We start from the raw sequence: 18,520 nt of genomic DNA, 5'->3' as shown, positions 1-18,520 counted from the left end.
GCCACAAGACAACCGAAGCGTGTGGCCTCAGCAGTCCCAGCATCACACACTCAGAAATGGAGGATCAATAGAGACCAATAAACAGGGTACAATGACAACCTGCACCCAGTGCAGCCCATTTCTGGTGGTGATATCACGTGTCGCTATACTGAAAATATTCGCTACAGCTGGGCTCTTCCTCAGCAGCAGCTCTCTCAGTGACATCTCAGGCACTCAAATGTTATCTGAAGTTACTCATCTCAGTGACTATACTGTCTTTTTCTCCTCCCTCCTTTTTGACCCAAAGCTATTTTTGAACTTGACCTTCTTTCAGTCTCTCCAGTAAGAATAAAGCCTTTGATTTTTCTAGCGTTTGGGATCATGATGGAGAGGTAGGCACCATCCACTGTTCTTTGTGTAGGAATGCTTTGTGCTCCCCTTGTATGATCTCTTTGTCACTCATATTTATTTACCCACAATCCACTTTGATTTATTTAACAGATCACCATACCTGTATGCTGCTTCTCCTCTTGGCTGAGAGGCCTCACAACACAGAAACTTAASAAAACCATCTACTTCATAAAAATTAATTCAGCAGATGTTTCTCCTTTGCAGTAAGTTACCTTGGTGTAAGTGGTTTTAGACYTACTAAATATAAACACATATGGAGGTATTTAAGGTATTCTGTCATTCACTTTTCAAGACTGAAAAGTCTGAAGTTCAAGAACATAAGTTTTTTTTTGAAGACAGCATGGCCTTACCACACACACATTTTCRTAAGACACTTGAAATCACAGACCGTGCCTGTACTTCATGTTTCATAAACATACATACAGCTTCTACACTTGAGCAATTACTTCACATTTCATGCAAAGTGCATTAGAAATATAACACCTGGGCTCACACATTTAGCCTGAAGCTTCAGGCCGCTAATGCACTTTGTGTGTGTGTTATGTATGTGTGAATGCACGTTGTGAAAAAAAAAACCAACTGCAGACTTACAAAAGGAAGAAAGCGAACATACCACAAAGTACAGCATCTCCATCAGAGACCATTACAGCTACAAATATTCTGGTAGCTTGTATAGTTCATGTTACAAGTAGTAAATTGGGTTTGGGTGTATTCATATCTGCCCCCCTCCAAAAAAAAATACCAGCTACAGAAAACAAAGGCAAAACCTTCCCAAAATGCTGGATGTTATCAGGTATATTCTTATACCACTAGCAAAACTGAATCCAATCCATCAYAGTCTTTGAAGAAGTCCAGCTACATTTTTGCAACAAAATGAGCAAATGGAATTCATTCTCTGGTTTCATGTATAAACCCAAAATATCAAAGAACCAGGTGGCTGTTACTCAAATCTTTAATAAGACATAATTTGATATGAAGATCTACAAACTTGCACCATACTGTTGTTGAAGGGAATAACCATTGAAATGAAACTCCATGAAAGCGTTAGGAACAAAAACCATGCTATTGTGGGTTAATCCAGTCATCCCTCTAACCCGGTATTCTGAGCAGAAGATACTTTTGCAGCAGGTACATGAGCCCAGCTATAATGTGCAGTTTCTTGCCTTTACTCCCCAGCACCCAGAGCCGTGTTTAACCTGCTGATCTGCCCGCACAGCCTCCTACGGCAGCAGCTCTGCCRGGTGAGGCAATTCTCACACTGGCACAGCCAATTCTTCTCTACAGATATGAGCCTTGCACTACTCTCCAGCAAGATGTTAAGGCTATTTTGGAAAGACTTGTAAAAGTAACATTCAGTATCCTCACCACCCGATTTTGGGCACTGGCATGCAGCAGCCAAGCACACCCCTTGCCCATGAGGCTTTCCTAAGGATTTTTCACCCCATGGAGTGCAGCAAGAAGAAAACAGGCATTACCCTATGACAAAYTGGCCCATCTCCTAGACTAGAGAAAAACAAACTCTTCAAATAAGCAAACTGTTGTTGGGTTTCCCCCTCAACTGCTTGGAGCACAGAAAGATGACAGTCATGCACCCCATTTTTATGATGGCCACTTTGTTTTCTGAAAAGGTTACGAATCCCTAACCAACCAGCATGTTATCACTGCCATTCCCACCACTGCAAGTTAGACATCATTTCAACTTCATTTATCAGTGATCCTTTTTTTATTATTATTTTTAACAAGTGTTCCCATGACCCCAAAAGCTGTAGTTTAAACAGAATGAAGGAAAGAAAAGGGAAGACTGATGTGGAGAAATTTGCTATSAGTTAGGCTACCTGTGTGACGATCATCTGTTTGTTGCAGAAGGAATGATCCAAAGTTACTACTTACATGTTTAAACTAACCCAGCCCAGTTTGCCTCTAATGGTGCACAGAATAATCATGTGAACTATCTAGCTACCAGATCTGAATGGCAGTAACCTCTGCCAGAGGCAGCAATGAGCTGCTGAGAACACATGCTTTGCACAGCCTAATACTCTCTCTAAATTCAACCAGAGCTGTCTGAACGATGACTACACTTGAAAAGAGGTATCAAAATCATTATGATGGGCCACACAYATGAATTTGGAAAGAATTTCTAAGGCACAAAGAGGGGACAGGCATTCATCTCCCTTAGAATATTCAATCACAAGAGTGCCCCTGCCTCTTCTTAAGGTTAGTGTTAAGGATCTGCTCCGGAAACACCCACCTTGGAGCTCAGAATTTTCCATCATGCTGGACACCTGCTGACTCCTGCCACAAAAGCCAAATASTTGAGTTTATGCTTATCTACCAACTGCTCTGATTCATACAAAAAAACACCCCACCCTCAGTACACTGCTCTCAACAGCCATTTGAGCCATCTGTATCTGTTACTCCCCTCTCCTTCCCCTCTCACGTGGTACACAGGTGATGCAGTGGGCTGAGACAAAGGAGGACCACTGGTGACCAAGGTGTCATTTATTTTTTTTTAAACCCCTAATCTACATATTTGGAGAGGCAAAGAAACRGAGATTATATGATTCACCCTTGACATTCTGCCAGATCACTTCAATCCTGTAAAATGCCCCCTAATGACCTGAATATAATACCATGGTGTTACAGTGTCATTTAAATACTGCAGGGTTCTTCCTCTGGCAGTGCAGGCTGCAGACTTAAAATGTAATGTACAGGATTATACTGCCACTAAAATATTACTTAGTGCTGCTGAAATTTCAAATTAATTCAGGGASCTAAATCATTATTCAACTCTGCCTTTGCAGAGATACATTCCCCTGGTTGTTTTAATAACAGTGATTTTAGAACTAGAAGGTTGTTACTGTCTCTTTGAGGCTTGCTCAAAAAGAGAAGTGGCCTCTAAGCAAGTTGATGCAGTAAGGCATGGATGTTTGTGACTAAAAAAATAATTTGAGAAAAATGGGCTCAAATATTAAGACAGCTCATAGCAATGTGGCTGATGAATCATTTTATTATTTCACAATAAATGAAGAGACTAGCCCACTTTTCTCTGTATTGTACACATACTCACTCCTATGTTCCCAACCTCCTCAACAGACAGAAGATTTCTTAATAATTGAGGGGACATATTCTTGGTGAAGTAAATGACACAACTGCTGGTAAAATGATGAAACTGATCTTTGCCAGTTGAGGATGTGGCTTTCAAGTCATCCTGAGATCTAGTTTTTCAAACCTAAATAAACAAACTTGAACTTTTTACAGCTCTGGGTTTCTTCTTCCTGAATAATTCCTGTTACTAGTGAGTATCCTGTACTTTTAGGCAACGAAAGCACTTCAACACTAAGATGGGCCAATCCTTGACACTGTATTAGAGCCAGTGTACACACTAACTTGCTAACATATGAAGTAAGGGAAAACAAAAAACAGTGGATGGGCTCATCATAAAAGCAAGTTTCTACCCTCTGAATGTTTGCCCATTTTTAACATTGTGTTTAGATTAGTTTCTGTTTCCCAGTTAAAATACCAGGCTGCTCACTTCTACAATGAGGTTTCTTAAACCCGGGAAGCGTTCCCAAGATACATCGAAAAAAAACCCCAAACCAAAAACCTCACAAAAACTGATAAATGAGGAACAAGACAGGGCCAAACACAGGAGTTGAAAACAACTTGTGGCAGTAAGTCTAAATCTGGAATAATGAAACTTTCTCCTTATTAAAACTGTTACCTACTTCCTCATTCATTAATATTGTCCTTGTTTACGCTTGCAGCCAGGCCAAAGATTTTCCCCTCCCTCTAAATATAATTTCCTGCTATTGACAGACACGTTCAAGTGCTGGATGTGTGTATGTCTACATGGCACACTGCAGGCAGAGGCGAGCCTTCTTGGCCACCATCCAAGCCAGCTGTAAATGAGCCAGCTCCAAACTGGAAGCTGTGTAAGCACAATTAGCACAGCAGTAAGCCTGATCTAACACATCCTGCCAAGAGACCGAGCTTATTAGCTCGAGCTCAACACAATGCAAACCATGGATATGGGGCTTCTGCTTTGGCTCCACACAGAATGTGGGCAGCTGAAGACAAGCAGATCGAGCTCCTATCTGCCCATGAGACATGGTGTAAGTACATCTTCTCTTGGGGTGTACCCTCTGCTGCAAGCACTATGCTTTCCCTCTAGGTGAGCTCCCAAAATGCTCTGACTGCAAACCAACAGCACWTGAGCACTGTGAGCACATGGAGGGAGTGCTGATCTCCAGATGAAAACTTCTGAGGCAGGATAAGAAAACAGGCACCAGGCACCAAAAAGGCCAAAGGTGTGAAGAAATGGAAGAGCAAAGCACTGCAAGACTCTACAAACCCACAAAGAGCCCTCCACCTCTGTGTTCTCAGCTTCTACCAGGTCCAGAGCAATAATGACCAAAAACCATTACCACGCTGTAGATGTTAAATGGACTCTACACAGGCAGGCATCTGTTGCACCAACCAACATTCACTCTGCTTGGTGGACATTTGAACAGTYCAAAAGAGGAACATGCTCAGAGAAGGAAACCTGCTATCAAACTGGAACCGAGAAAACAATGCTCTCCTGGTGCCATAGTTTTTATTAAAGGAGCAGAGATAGTCTAGTGGTTGGCAACAGTAGTACGTGAAACTTATGAATTCAGAGCAAAACGAGATAAAAATCAATGGGTAGCAATGAAAATCATCAGGAAGAAAAAAAAAAGGGCATATTTTAAGAAAAGTGCCTGAAGAGAGTGGGAATGTTTACATTTGAAAGGATAGTAATAAAATGGTCATTGCTAAACTATATTTAACAGAAACCAACCTATAACAAGTAAGTGAGCTTCTGCCCACCCAGTAGGAGAGAACACGGGCAAGAGGAAATTCCACTGAAGTGCTCCAATCAAAGGCAACAAAGAAAACACCTTATTCAACACATAATTATTTTGCTGAGCTCTCTGTCAACAGACCGTTCCTGTAGCAAACACTTAGTATCTTTGGAAGGTGGTGTTCATGCCTGTTTCTTTTTACTTTTTACTCCCACTCCCATTGTAAAGGAGCAATTTTAGTTTTCAGGTGTTTGAGCTTTCTGATGTATGGGATAGGTATAAGCAAGAGAGAGAAGGGACCCCACAAGGTGTGGCAGATACACTCCTCCACACATTCAGATTCTGCAGATTAACTAGGTTTATTTTGACTTCTGAGATTTTTAGATTATATTGTGTATATGGAGATTTTCCCTGATTTGCTARCTTAAAGCATTTTCTTTGAAAAGCCTTGGTTTAATCTGTGGTTGCAGACTACATATTCTCAGCAGAGTATRAGCAGTTTAAATACTGTCCCTTGCCTGATCATCAGTTTGGGCTACACACCTGCTGGCATTTCACACAGAATTTCTCACACTCTGGTAACACAGATCTCAGTCACATATCTTTATGATTCAAGGCACCATTTGAATCACTGATACTTGCTTAAAGGAGTGTTTTTCTTCCCTTTTCCCTATCCTTTAACAAACTTCTAAGAACATGACCAAATGAAACCCAATAAATCGTACCAGGTTAAGCGACATAGACAAAAAAAAAAAAACCCCTGAGAGCTGAGATTACACTTGCACTGTTCTTTTGTCTTGAGAAGGAAATAAATTTCTCTCTTTTTTCTCCACTTGAAGGCCTTAAAAAGAAAGCTATGCTGTCAGAAGTATCAAGGCCTAATAAAATGTGTGAAGAACCAGTTATACCTTGAACTTACTAACTTTAAGAAGGTGAAATAGAGAAATGTAGTAAAATACTATTCAGTATAAAACATTCAAAAATATGCAACATTATGGTTATTGCAGGTTAATTTAACCTTATTTAGATTTTTCAGTCATTTAAAAATACATATACATCAACTATTGTTCAGACAGTGACAACTGTTCTGAAACAGGATCTCAATTTACAGACATCTAATACATCTAAAATATACAACATACACTTGTGCAAGCTATAAAAGTCAAATAACCATTCAGTCCCTTTACTTAYACATGCTTTCAGTGAAAAAATAAAAATTCTTGGCTTGCAAAGCAGCTGATCTGAAATACCCTAGACGAACACATTTCTAATAGTCAGAAGAAAACAGTGAGGAGATAAACAAGAWTAAGGGAAAAAGGGAGGGTAGAGAAGCAAAATATTTGCCAGTTAGCTCTGAATACTTTTGTATTGAACAAAAATAAGTATTCAATCTGCCTATTATTTCTTTTAAAAACACTTCTTTGCAGAGAGGAATRCAAGTTAGCATCCTTTATAAGGCCTTAAGAATCTTGTACATATCACCATAAAGCAGGTCTAGTACAGGATACAGCAATCTCCCATGCAGTGACATGACAAACAGAATCCTTGATTACTGATTTTATTTGGTCTGCTTTCAAAGCAATACTTATTTAAGAAAGAAAAGAATCAGAAGCCATCTGCCAAAGGAAGTACCTCACTATGTGTACACTGCTTTTTGTTTAGACAAAGTAAAACCAGGAGAGACTGCAATGTGTCTSTAGAAGGTTCTTCTATTTTTAACTAATACTGTCCTGCCAGTATCAATTCATCCAGATAAAAAATCCTTCATTAAAAATATAATTTACTTTGGTTGCTTTTCACTATGCTGAAGTGACATCTTTCCCAACCACTGTCAAAGGCCATTAGGAAAACAGAGTTTTTGAGGACAGGTTTCAACCACAACTCCCATTGGTCTACCTAAACAAAAAATCCCTTATAAAGGCTTGGGAATCCTTACGTGGGAAGGGACAAAGCTAAATGGCATGAAAAATWTTATTTGGTTATACATACTAACAAGACAAAACTATAAAAATTCTTTTCACTGTCTCATAAAGGAAAGAAGCGACAAACGTGAAATAAACTAAGGAATGAAACAGAACTTAGGGACATCTCCCAAAAAAAAGGAAGCTCTTGTACACTATTTCTGTTACCTAAATAGGTGGAGATTTTCACCTGAAACTTGAGATACTACAGCATTTTACTAAAAAGTACAACACTGAAGACAGCTCAAGCAAGAAGTAACCAATATTTTACTCAGCTATACACATTTCTATGTGTCCACCTGGAAAAAACCCACATATACAAGCAGATAACGCCCAAATTAAGACACARTTTGCTTCTGGAGTCATGGCTTACTTTTAAAAAAAAGATGACTAATAAATATCAGAGCATTTATAATTAAGCCAATCTTWAAAAGTATGTTTTTCCCTTTATATTACAGCCCAATAGTTTTAGAACAATTTCTTAGCTTCATCCCATTCTCTTCCCAATCAACTGCTCTAGCTAGAGGCCAGTGGAGTAGGAGTAAGACAATGTGACAATCTGTGGCAATCAGACATTACATTTTTTTTCAATAAATTTTGTAAGACATACTTTATTAAAGTAAGTGATTCTMCCCCTCACACATTTCCACACTAGGAGAATATAATTCAATAATTAGTCACACTCAAAGAGAGAATTCAGAAAGTTCAGTAGACAGGAGAAAGGAGTGAAGAAGCCCTGCCAATGTGCAGAATCTAAGCCCTTCCTCAGCTCCAGATCTACCCATGCTCCTGCTCACAGTGTCAGTCTGGGGCCTGAAGTTGGCAAAAAACCAACTCCACTGTTTCACACTTAAAAGAGAAGCTCAAAGACAAACTATGCTGTTGTTTTGTAACATCTGATGCAACAAATAGTCTGATTCAGCAACAAGCGTGTCTCGACATGGTCATACAGCTCCCACTGACCATGTCCTGAGCAGCCCCATGGAATGCACAGGCTCATTGCTGGGGGATTTTTCACAAAGGCAGTCTGGAGCAAGCAGTTCCTAGCATCAGGACAGTTTCATGGTGCTGTGTAGAGAACAGACTCCGTTAAGCTAAATATAGTCCATTCATCCTCCCCTCCCTCCCCATTTTTGCCAGGTTATTTTTAAAACAGTTCAGTTCTCTGCTCCTGTTCAACAGGCAGCTCGGCTGGAAGGGGRAGGGAGGAGGAGAAGATGCAGTGCTGCCAGCCCTGGGTGTAAGAGGGGCTGCAGGGTCCCTTCAGCCACCTTGCCACTGAGACAAAACACATCCGTGGCATTACAGACACACAGAGGCCCTCCAAAWCTCAGTTTAAGCTGGTGTTTGCAAAGCCTGAAAAAGGAGCATGTACTATTCCTACAGTCAGAAAGAAGAGGTTTGCATAACTTATCCCTCATATCCCAGGAGCCAGAACTAATTCTGTGCTTTTCTGATTTGACTTGGGGATTCTACACCACTGCAGCAGGACTTAGGAAATGGCTCTTCACTGTAACCTTGTCTGAGTGCTCATCTTTTGTTTGCATTACTCTGGCTTGCAAGATGACAGCTATCAAGTCAGATTACTGAATGCCAMTCACAGTGACACATGCCAAACGTAAACCATTAAGACCATCTAAATAAGAGTTAGGCTTAATATGCAGGTTGCCAGGTGTTACATCTAGTAAGAAATAATTCTAGACAAATTCAGCAATTAAAAAATTATTAAATATTTTAACTTAGTTCTTAAAATTCACTGGACTAATCAACTAAAAACTCTTCTGCATTTCTACATCTAAAGTGTAATGAATTTAGGCTGTCAAGGATTGAGGGGGGGAGGATATAGTAATTTTCTTTAAAATCTTCCTAACCCCCACTGTTTTTTCTGTGTGTTTATGAAGCCTCCGGAAATACCATGGCAAACATTCCAGCTCTACAGCAGCGAGGCCACATGACCCAAAGGCACAGCAAGGAACTTTTCTTCCAAGATTCCTCAGGGAACAGGAAAGTGATTTTTATTTTGTTTTTGAAAATGAGGATCCAAGTCTAGGGAAATCTCCACGAGATTTTTAAGAACAGTTTTAAAAAGAGTGTGTTTCTTGATGTGGTGGAGTTTGGTGTTGTGTTTCCTTTTGTTATTTATTTGTTGCATTTCTATGCCTGCACRTACTACTTTTAATTATCTAAGACCAGCATCTTAGGCCTACATTCAGGGACCATTAAATATCATATACTGTTTACAGCATCTCTAACAACTATTTGCAATGTTCTGTAAATCTTCTATTAGAGTTGAAATCACTACTGCTGAATTTCTCAATACAGCTATGATCTTTTCATGGCAAAAAATATGGCACTTRAAACCTCCTTCTTGTCTTCCAGGATTATTTCAGTTAGAACTATTAATGAAAGGATTTATGCAARTGAGCTTGAACCTGAATCAGAGCCTTGCATTTTTACAAACAATCATATGTACATAACTGTTTGAAATGTAGGAGTATTGATGAATCATAATGTAATAGATAGCAGCTGAAATTTGTGATTGTCTGAAAACAACACAGAAAAAATCATCAGGAAGGAAAAAGTCCTACAGTAGRAATGCACAGCAAATGGCAGGCACTCACCACCAACTTGCTTTGTAACCATGTCAGAAATGCTTCTAATTATCAGAGGTAAAAGAGRGATGGCATTTCTGCTGGAAGCAAGTTTTACACTTTAGTCTTTCCTCTCCCTTCTCTTTCAGCCTATAAATATTAGTCTTACACATTTTTCTCCTATACAGCTCTTGAAAAGGTTGAGTTTTTCAAGGCTGAGAGCAGACAGAAATGTTCATCAAGAAATGCCTTGAGGTCAACTGTCTGTAACTCATCAAAGTGCAGCACTGAAAATATGGATGAGGAGGATTATATGAGCATGGTAAAGCAGATTTAAAAAAAAAAAATAAAATGTGTTCTCATGATCAGTAATACTTTTTTTTTGGAAATGGGTTCAGTTATGCACCCCCAGTGGTGATGGTCACAGGGTACTGACCCCTCCCCTAATTTCAGGTGTATTCGAAACAACTACAGACACACAAAAGGGTGTTTAGTGCTACTCCCCAGTACATGGAAATGCCACTGGGATATGGCAAGGAGCAAAAATGGAGATGACCCTCATTGCAGTGTAAAGAGAGGCAGCTGGTCCACAAGAAAATTATGGTGTAGGCCAAATTCTTGAGAACTACACTGAAACACTACTACACTGAACTACACTGAAAATAAGGCAGAGACRAGCTTACCTATAGCTTTTTAAAATAGTTTAAAATATCGAAAAAACCCCAAAAGCAAAGGAAAAGCAGCAACAGAATAGGTCTGTAGATTATTTTTCTTAAGTGAGGGAGGAAACAGAAATCTTGGAGTGCYCACTGTCTGCTTTTTAAAAAAATCCGTACAACAGCTGGACATAAGATATTGAACACATTATTGAAACTACTGTTCAGTTGTACTCAGGGATTTCTGCTTTGTTTATTATATATGCACATTTATTGGCAGCAAGTAGAACATATTATTGCTCTGTTTTATAGCTCGAATGGCTCACGCAAAGAGTAATTTGTTTGTATTCTGTATCAGGATCAATACCGTACCAGGGATTGCCTGAGGAATGTTTATGCTGAGGGCTTTGCTTGCAGTGTTTTGTTGTTGCAATCAATTGACCAAACAGCGCTGCTCCTTAAAACAACAAATAAACTATGATAGTGACCAGATCAGCCATTCAAGCATCAAACACGACACCRTGTCTGAAAAAAGAATGGAGGCTCGCAAGTGTTTTTGCTGCTTGATGATGCACACAGCTTTCCTACCTGAATATTTCCCACYGGCCTTTCTTCCTCTCAGTAGCTGGGGACTGTTTTCTCGATGCTCTCACATAACAAGATCCATTTTCCTGCAATAAAAATACAGACACGTCATGCTTCCATCCTCCTGCATAACACGGCAGCATATGAATCAGCTCAGTGAGAAGACCTGAAATGAATTAAGAGCATTTAGGAGTCCAATGCCCAAGTCGGAAGGACCAGATCTGAAGCTGGCTTGGGGTTCCAGCCCAGCTCTTGCCACCCTCAAGCTTTTGAGACTCACTCAGGTTTTCATGACTGTAACAATGAAATGAGAAAAAGATAATGAGAAGTCTGTTGAGGTTTAGATCAAAATTTCCTGAGCCAAATAGCAATTTTTTTTCAGTTAAAGGTCATGCTGAAGTCTCTTTTATTCTCTTTATAAAGGGTACTCACTGAATGTTGTGAGCTAAGTGCCATTAAAAAAGATAAACCAACCCCCAAACACTGCTTACGAAAATACACCAAAATACCTCAAAACCACCATCTTGTCTGCAGCACAACAAAATAAGTTTATGGCTTACAGTGGCACAGCACTGTAACTTCTAGGAAATGTTTTTTTAATTATCAAGGAAGGCCGCAAAGGGAGACAGGGGAATGTTTACAGGCAGTCTATATTTTGTTACATGCTGTTTCAGCAGGCAGACAAGGTGTCCTTACAGCATTATACTACCAGTCTCCAAAACTCAGCAAATATAGAGAAAATAACTACATTTTGCTTCTCTTTTGACTAACTTCCAAATAACTTTCATGCAAAAGAATTTTCCATTAAACATGAAAAAGCACATACTACTGGGGGAAAAAAACCACCCCAGTAACAAAAAACCACAACAAACCCCACACAATTTGCAAGCACTCCGGGCTCCTCCCCAGGGACCAGATGTGGGACACTTTCATAACATCTCTAATGAYGCAGAAGTCACAGGTGACTTTAACAAAAYGCAGAAGAAAAGCCTCRAGTTATTACAAATAATGTTAGTGTCATTCAGTGTTTGTTTTGCAGCCATATTTATCCTCTTCACTGATAATTCACACAGAATAAAAACATGAGTGAAAACCTTCTTAGAAACAGCCATCCCACCCCAACACACCCAGCATCACCAATGGACTGTCTGCTTCAGACAGGAACRCTGGTGGTTTTCTTGCCTCACAAAAGGCAATTTTAGAGAAGTTAGGTATTGACAAGCGCCCTGGGTGAATGATTGGCTTTTAAGGCCTCATTGAAGTGGGAATGTTTTCGCCCAGAACGTATTTATTCTCATCCAGAACTTTTCCCCAGTGCATTTCTTCTGCTTATGCAAGGCAGAAAAAACATGTTAATTGATTCAAATTTAGTATGTGTTAACATGACTTTCTCAGCTAATGTAGACTAATCTTTAATGAAGTTGCAATTAGCCATTTTGGTTTGTTTCTCCAAAGGAAAAATTTCTGCTCTGCCTGCCCCAAGATCTGGGTACTATTCCATGTGTAACTGGATTGGACTTCATCAGATCAGGCTATAGCCTTCACTTGGACACTTCAACTTTACGTCTCACTCCTCTCTCCCAGGCTCTTGCTTCCAACATGGTCCATTTGTGCATGCTATTTGTGCAGCTGCATGGTTAGCTGGAATGGAGGAACTGATTTCCTTCAGCATGTTGTCTCCTAAACAGAGCACAGGGAGTGGGCACAGGACAGGAGTGAGTAGCCACGATGGCAGAGCGTCAGAACAGAGGCTGTTTAAACCAGCTTAAGGGGCACTGCTGCAGCACACAAAGCTTTGCACSCCTCCTCTGTGCTTTATTCTGCCCATCTGTAAAACTGGCACCACAATTCCTACTTTGTTTTATAAAGCACCTCTTAAAAWGAAAGGGCTATCCATTAACATTTCTGTGAATTCACATTACAGACCACCCASCCCTTTCACAAACCAGGTCCAAGCTGATTCTAAGGCCACTGGCACTGTCCCCACCAGCATCTGCTCCCTGCTTTCCCTGCAGGGKTTGTGCAATGTCCCCCACACCAGCCCCAGCTCTCCCAGCACACTTCACAGGGTCCTGCTGGGAACTGCAATCAGCTTCTAAAAATAAAACCAGCTTCTTAAAGCCTGATCCCGTCTCTCATCCTGATCCTAGAAAGATCCCCATAACAGTCTCACTGGCAAAGTTCGGGAGTAGCGAGCCACGCCTGAAAATGAGAACAGATGGTAGAGAAAAGGTGTCAGCTGGGAAGCCCTTACACCTGGCTTGCCTCAGCCACCCTCTCCAGGTGTGTTCTACGCCTTCCTGTGGCACTGTAACCTGTGCTGGACAATTCCCAGCCTTCTCCACRCTCCCACCCGGCTCACGGCCCGTTGTGCAGCTGCACAAGCCCTTTCTGCAAACACCCATGTGGGGTGGTAAAGGGGAAAGGAGGGGAACCAGGGCCGCTCCAACGGGGAGGGCTTCCTCTTCTTCCAGATCCAGCAGAGGGAGCACAAAAACACACTTTTTCTTTTTTTTAGCCAAATGCTTTTTTGGCTACGAACCGCTTGATGCTCACAATGCCGGACACTCTGCCTGAGGCTACACCTATAGTAATGTGTATGTGGAGCATGAGGAGCGCACAACAGAGCGAACTGTGGCTCGGAGCAGATCACACCGTAAAACAACGCTGTGAAGGAGCCGGGCCGAGGAACGGGCGGCTGCACAGCACAGCTGCCAACTCCAGCGATTTTATCGTGTCCTCAGCAGCACCAGGAATTTTTCCTAAAGCCAGCTCTCCGAAGTCTCATCATCATGTAAAAATTTCAGCTTTCAGCTCTTTGCTTGGTGGTTTTTTTTGGTTGGTTTTGTTGTTGTTGTGGGGTTTTTTTAGGGGATATATTTATCCCTAGGCTTCCAAAGTTCAAAAGCAAAGCTGTAAATGTAAACCCCAAAGATTTAAAAAACAGGAGAATAAATRCAAGAAWCCCCAAAATCTGTTGTCTATATATCATGGGCAAAACGCTCTCACTCGGGGAATTTCACCTAATTTTAGTTTCTTTATTGCCAATGAGCACACTATTACTGCCTTACCCTGAGCCCAGCCCGTGCCTTTGGTGAGGCGACAGGCAGCACAGGCTGTGGGTGGAGGATGTGCCATGCTTTCTGTCCGCTCCTCCTCRCTTCTCACTGTCCTTCACTGTTTCAATATTTTTGCTCTGTTTCTTAGTGATTTTGCCAAAAWTAATAGAAAAGATCTGTATAGAAGGGAAGCTCTCAGAGCAAACTGTGCAGTACAAGTCTTAATATTAAAGCATATCAAAATACTGTAAGGGGGAACTGGAAGAAATCCAATCGGGAAGTAACACAGAGTTCATCTTTAAACCTCCTAATCTCAGCTGTATCAGTGCARTGGACTGGGTTCAAGCACAAAGAACTTTCCCTGCTTTCTCATCACATCCTGGTCCCATCTGGTGGCTGCCAGATTTGAGAGACAAATTTATTATAGATCTCTCTGGACTATCACAGATCTTTCTGGAATCTTGCTTCTCATCCTCAGCCTTACCCTAAGGTCTCTCTTGCTTTCCTCAGAGGGTATCTCACTGTCTACACCTCAGCACTCAGCCTGTGCTGGACTTGAATAACTGTGAATAAATCAATCTCTAAAGGTAACCAAGAATAAACCCTTCAGTTTCCATACACAAAACATCACTTGGCCTCTACATACCCAAATAGAAATGAAGAGATAGCAAATAGAAAATACCCAAACAGAAATTCTTGAAAAACAAAAATACTGCTAAGATAGACAGTTAAAGCAAGTTGTACAATCTTCCTATGGAAATGCATAAGGCAGGTGCATTTTAGGGTATTTTCCTACTTTCACAATTTCGAAGTTCCAGCATTATTCYCCTTGAACTGCAGAACATGTTCAAACTTAAAATTCCTGTAAAACCACAGCATGTCAGCAATCCCAACTTCTCATTTATCCACAGCTGTAACTGGGTCATAAGTGAAGAACACGAAGTGCTGCTCTTCCTAAATAAGCTTATTGGTCAGCAAGTGTACTTCTGCTATGCGAAAACATTAACAAACTTCTACAGAGGGTTTAACTGTTATGTGCAGTCCTTATTAGGTATCGTAGSCCTCTATCAACTCAGGACTTTTCAGAAAACTTGGGCTTTCTTGAAATTCTAAAGCATCACAGTGAGTGTATGTCTGATGAGCATCAGATGCTGTCCTCATTGACAAAGAAACAGCCTGCTAGATAAATAAGAGAAAAGCAAAAAATGTTATTAAAATAAGCAATGCAAAATAGGTTGGTGTGTTCCTTCCTGGRCAGAGACAGAATAAGGCAGGAAAGTAAAGCTGGGAAGATCTGCAGAGGGAAGCAGGACTGCAGCTTCTGGCAACTTTCACCATTGCCTACACCTAGACTTGGTGCTCAAGAATAGTTATTAAAACAAGAACCAAAAACCACATGAACACATCAAGCCAAAATGCAGCAGCCACATGGCTGCAAAAACAGACATTTATCTAATGGAACACACATGATGAACAGTCCTTCCAAACACAAGTAGCAGAAAGCCACAGAAAGTGGCCAAGCTGCACTGGAACCTGCCAGGTGCCTCACCTGGCACCACCTAACACATCCTCCCTGCTCCAACAGRCCCTGGAATCAGCCTCCTGCCTTCATCCTAGCGAGGGTCCTCACACTCCACAGAGTCCCAGGAGAACCCTGGCCAGCCCTCCTGTGCTATCCCATTTCCTCCTGATACGGTTTGTTCCCAAAACWGAAGCAGTTTCTCACAAGGGGCTGCTGCAATGAACCTTGGTCAAACCGGTGGCTCCTGTATCATGTCATTACTACACCCAGTCCTCTTGGGAGATTTCTCAAGCTCACCCTGTTAGCAAGAATGTTACAAGGGTACAACAGCGTAAGAAAGAATCACAGTAATAAGCATGTCAATTTTTTTCTTGTCAATTTTCCCATCTTCTTTCTCACCAGAGTGTAGAATCAAAAGTTTTGTTTATTTAGTCACCATTTTCTCAATTAGTTTCCCCAGTTTAAAAAAACAAACTACCTTTTGTTTTTTCTCTGCATAAACAGAAATGAAAGCCATCTCAAACTTGTATTTCACATTATTTTAAAAAATAAAACATAAATGGAGTACATTAGACTGCATCTGTTTGTAGCAGAGGACTGAGTTGCCAACTCACAGGCACAGGATAACCAACACTATTAATCTTGGCTTAAACTGAGCCATTGTTYTGGAGATTGGACATCTCTTGTAAAATCCCATTATTAGAGACCGTTTGCCATCTATTTCCGTAGAAACTTTTTTGGTTTGTTTTGTTCTATTTTAGAAAAAAAATTTTCCCCTTCCCTTTTCCTTAAGTCCTATTGTACTTACAGAGCCTTAAACAATAATCCACTCAAGCACAACCATGGAAGTGGCTTGAAGGAACAAAGGCTGCTGCTGGCATAGCCACTGCATCTGACTCTCCCTGCATACAGCTGCCTGTGTAGCCTCTGCAGATTTGCAGGGCACCAGCAGGCACTGATTTCCCTCTGCTGCTCCTCCTGTGTGTTGGATACACAATAAACTRTAAGCATGAAAAGTCTATCAAATTATTGTAGCATCAGCTAAGAGTGCAGGTGAGTCACAAGCAAGTTCTGCAGCCTGTCTTGCTACGGTAATAGAGAGAAGATCGTCCTGAAAAGAAAGCAATAAGGATGAGTAAGACAAATTAAAAAAAAAAACAAACCAAAAAACAAAAAACCAAAAAAAAACTAACACCCAAAACAACTAACTCCAGGGAGACAAAGCAGTGGAAGCAAAGTGTCTCAGGCACCACTAAAGAAGATTATTGCCACATCTAACAGTTAGCACTCACCCAAGTAGAGTGCCATCAACTTAATTCTTGAACGAGACTATCAGAACACAGAGACAGGATTAGACATGCTTTTTTTTAACCATTCTTCGCTCTCTCTGGTGGAATACTATCAGCACAGCATTGGCATCAAAATTACTACCCTTCAAAATGTGCAGAGCACATTTTTTAATTTTGCATGTAGCAGTTATGTCATCTGGGATTATTTATTTTTTAATATAAACTGGTAAAACATGTTTAATCTGTTTTGAGAAAAGAACAAATTGATTTAGTGAGCAGTTCAAGGCTCTCCCTGGAGACACTCAACCACACTCAGCAATCTGGATATAAGTTGAGACTTTGCTAAAGTCATTTTAATTGTAGGTCACAAGAAATGTCAAGATATAAACCACCAAGGAATACTAAAAATTAAGCCATCATCTCTGAGCATAACAAATGCCTTCTGTTTGGCAGTAGAATAATTTTTTAAACAATACAGCATTACTGCTTAAGGACAGTAGCAGAGCAAAGGGCTCAGAAGTACACAATAATGCAACACGTGTGCATTATTTTTGCTGGGGGACAGAACCCAAAGACTACATAAAGAGAAAAAATACTGGAGTGAAGGAAACTTACACCACCACCAATAAAAATGTAGTGTTTTATCTTTTTTACTTTCTTTCTTGACACTAAATATCTTCTCATAAACAAGTTTTGCTTTGTTTTTGGTCTGAAAGTGTTCCTCCCTAATGCAGTTTACAGGGTTGTGCATACAACATGTATGTGCAAAAATGAAACACCAAAGTGAGGAAAGCTGGTTTTAAATAAAATTTTAAATAAAAGCAAACAGAAACCCACAAAGCCTTACACCACTTCTAGAGCTTTGTGCCTAGATTTTACAAGGAAAAACTCTCTATTTTTTCCTTCGTACTAAGCTAAAAGGTACTCCTTAAACCGGTGCTTTCCTGTAAAAGRTACACCTTAACTTCGGCATTTTTGAGCTGGATCCCACATTCACCAAAACCCTGTTATAGAACTTAGCTGAAATCCCCAAAACTTTCCTTTGCCCAATTAGCTCAAGTAACAGTGATAAAAGAGGGCTCTGACCTTAACAGATCAAAGAGAAAACCACTCCAGTTTTAACTTTCTTRAAACAGAGGAAGTTAAAAATTAAGTGCATTTTCAAAACCAAAGAATAACCTATGAGAGCTTATACTAAAGTATCTAAAGAAAACATATATAAACAATTTCATTCTCCCACATTCTCCAATCTGAAATGAAATTGAAAGGTCAGCAATGCAAAAGCAGGAGCAGATTTATTTTTTTTTTACCATCTCTGTCTAATAACCTCTTAAACTTGAWCAACATACAAATTTCCTTTCCTGCCCTTACCTTCCACTCCTGGGAGTGGAAATGAGAAAGCTATTTCCCTGCTTTTAGTTAAATCGGAATGGAACTCAGCAGTGAACAGCAATTTGAACAGAAAGTAGTTCAAGTGATGTGAAGACTCATATTAAAGGAAACAAGCTCATGTATGTGGAAGGTAAAAAACCGTAATTTAACATCCTGTATTGCTGCCAGTCAACTCAATTACCAACATCTATTTTGCTGGGTTTAGCCACTGTCCCTAGCACAAGTGCCAAGACCTATGGGTGAAATTCCATT

The 18,520-nt window shown here is 40.4% G+C and overlaps 1 protein-coding gene across 6 annotated transcripts in view; it reads right to left on the bottom strand.

Moving 5' to 3' along the window:
* Nucleotides 1-18,520, bottom strand: part of ZMIZ1 (zinc finger MIZ-type containing 1) — a 315,504-nt gene that overhangs the window by 190,084 nt on the left and 106,900 nt on the right. For all 6 annotated transcript variants that reach the window (XM_057365193.1, XM_057365192.1, XM_057365197.1 and 3 more), the window contains one exon: nucleotides 11,010-11,092. The gene's annotated coding sequence lies outside the window, so the exon portion shown is untranslated. The remainder of the gene's footprint in view (nucleotides 1-11,009; nucleotides 11,093-18,520) is intronic.

Source organism: Malurus melanocephalus, unplaced genomic scaffold, assembly GCF_030028575.1.
Source record: "Malurus melanocephalus ecotype Western Australia unplaced genomic scaffold, MMel_1.1 scaffold_49, whole genome shotgun sequence".
Lineage (NCBI taxonomy): Eukaryota > Metazoa > Chordata > Aves > Passeriformes > Maluridae > Malurus > Malurus melanocephalus.
Note: the sequence above shows the minus strand (reverse complement) of the source record. Positions and strands in the feature narration are given on the sequence as shown.